This window comes from Echinops telfairi, unplaced genomic scaffold (genome assembly GCF_000313985.2).
Source record: "Echinops telfairi isolate 266 unplaced genomic scaffold, ASM31398v2 ScPeMD7_7458;HRSCAF=8496, whole genome shotgun sequence".
NCBI lineage: Eukaryota > Metazoa > Chordata > Mammalia > Afrosoricida > Tenrecidae > Echinops > Echinops telfairi.
Window position 1 is genome coordinate 19347047 of NW_022111358.1, and position 2815 is coordinate 19349861.

The 2815-nt window shown below is 39.8% G+C and overlaps 1 protein-coding gene across 1 annotated transcript in view; it reads right to left on the bottom strand.

Moving 5' to 3' along the window:
- STXBP4 (syntaxin binding protein 4) overlaps positions 1-2815 on the bottom strand; it is a 197640-nt gene that overhangs the window by 124072 nt on the left and 70753 nt on the right. The gene's annotated exons all lie outside the window — the stretch shown is intronic.

Here is a 2815-nt window from a genome sequence, read left to right on the forward strand (position 1 = left end):
CAGTCTTTGAGCCCCAACACACTCACCCCAGTGTAATTTCCCATCACCTTCTTCTGTCCACGTTCCTATTTTGTACTCCATGCTGCCCTAGGCCTTTTAATAATCATAATGGTTGCTGGTCATAATGATAAAACACTAATTTTTTGAGATGAAGATAAAATATATTAATAATAGTTAAGATACTATTCCAAAGAAAGGCCCATTTTTTGCTCTAGAGACAAGGATTTTCTTTTCATTCCATGATTTTCATGCTGTTTACACAGCCTGAAATGTTCTTCCAAGCTCATAAGCCACCTTACCTATTAAAAAGTCCCCTGATGCCCCTAGGCATATTAGTTTTTCCACCTCCATGCCAAAGGTTACAATAAATCATTTCTAACACTTTTGGGAGCACTTATTACTTTTTATTCTGTATTACAGTTATTTATAATAATATCTGTAAGAGTTATTATTATATGTGGGGGGCTTGCTATGTATTATATGCATGATTTAATACTTACAATGTATTTAGAATAGGAAGGATCCAACCAAACCCGTTTTCTGGATGTGGAAATGGGCTTAGAAAGGTAAAGTGATTTGCCGGGAGTGAAAAACGAACAGGCAGAAGGACTAAGGTATAAACCTAGATGGTTCGACTCCCAAGTCCATCATCAACTACACCTAACCCTTCCATCAATTCCCTGTGCCTCCTGTAAGTTCCCTCTGCTCTCCCCCTCCCTCATCTCAGCCCCTGCTGCATTCTGATGTGGGCGTCTTAGGTGACTTCTCCACGCAGGTTGACCTTCCTTCCTACCAGAAAGTGATCGTTTCAGAGAGATAAAGACAGGAGGGCCTCGTGTGGAAAAAGGAGGTATTGCTGGAAAAAGAAATCAAAACTAGTATTCTCCTTCAGACTCATGTTTTTACATTTTAATTCTTTAAGTTCCCTTAGTGTTATTACTTAGATGATATTCCTTGAACGCTGGCCTTTATTTATTCAATAGAATGATCATATTCTATTTTCTCCTTTTCTTTTTAAAATAATTGCATCTCTTTGATATTTTTATCAAAATACAATTACACATTATGCTTTTACATGAACTCACTCTCATTTTAATCTCAGCTCTACAATTAAACAGAAGATGTGTTATTTGTAAACTTTGCAAACAGGATCCAGTAATTTTTTAGTTGGAGGAGACTCATCCTCTCCCAGGTTCCTCAGGATAACACAGGTGCACACTAATCCTTGGGCCCTGGCACAGACCAAATTTGTTTACGGTGCCCTTGGGAGCTGAACATCAGTTTGACTGTACACAGTCTTCTTGGTTCACACTTTCTCTGTTGGTTCCTTTAAAATGCTGTTTTAGTATTGCCTCGAGCTGTATGTTGTTTTTGGGAAGGCTGATGCCAATGTATTTCGATTGCCTTTGTAAGCTTTTCATCTTTTCTAACCGCAGGCACCGGGCATTTTTTCGTTATTTTAAAAGTATGATAGTTTTACTACGCTACATTCTGGAGTTGATCTTAGCAGATCAAATTTCCCAGTAACTTACGACCGATTCTGGTCTTTTATCCTTGGGAAGTTTTCTTGGATTATAGGCCTAAATATTAGTTTTGCTCAGTTTTTAAAATTTATTTCTTTAGGAAACCCCTTTCACTTCTTTAGTTCATTTTCCTGGTTTACGCCAATGCCTCTCTTTTGCATACATTTATTTTTCTTTGAGTACCCTGTAACATGGCTCGGATTTCTGGTTTGATTTTGTCTTTTCCTTCTCTTTCTTTCCTAAATGACATCAACTTGTTCCAGTGCCTCCTTGTTTTGGTCGCTTCCATCGTCAGTTTGTCCTCGCTGACCTCGGCTTTTGCACAGCCTCTAATGCTTGTTTGCAGATATTTAACTGAGGTTGGAATGCTGGGTTAGAGTCTTCTTTAGCTTCGTGGCTGAATCTTTGGGCGAGTGTTCATAAGCAGGGAAGCGTTAGCTGACACTGTCTGTTTTTTACAGTGGTTTTATAAGGATGGGCTCACTTTTTTTCTATTCTTTTTGACTTCACAGCAGGAGCTCTTAGTTCAAGAGCACCCTCTTCCATGCACTTCTCTGATAAGCACTGGTGTTGGTGGCAGAAGGTACAGAGGGGGGTGTTGGCAGAGAAGATCAGAGGGTCTTGTTTCTCTTTCATTTCTGTAGGATCCCTACATGTCCTTCACTGCCGAGCCTGCCAGGGATGCCCTCCCTCTCTATAAACATCTAGTTCTTCCCAGGAGCAGTGTTTCTCAAACCTGTCACTTCGGTTCGAGTAGAGTCAGCGCAGGGGACCACTGACTCCTGACCTGTATACAGTATTCTGGCACACTTGGCACACTTTCTCTTTTTAGAGGTAATTTCCTTTCTTTATCATTTAATTCCTCCCTTTCTTTCTGCCCTTTCATATAGTCTTCTAAGTCTTACCTCCACCACTCTCTGCTCCCCAGGTTTGCTAGGACATGGGAGCTGCAGGAACTTTTCCTTCTTACTTCACTCACATGTAATTCGATGGCCATGTTGTCCTCTGTCACATGGTCATGAGCCATGTACAGTTTGGGCTCTTCTTGCCAGGTTTATGTTTGAGGGGTATAATAATGGGAGAAATTTGAAATCAGGTGAACACCCTTGATCTCTAACAATGCTCTATACATTTAAAATCTGATGGCATTGGAAGTTTTTATTTTTCCTAGTGGTTTTTTTTAAAATCATTTTATTGGGGGATCGTACAACTCTTATCACAATCCATACATCCATCCATTGTGTCAAGCACATTTGTTGCCATCATCATTTTCAAAACATTTTCTTTCTACT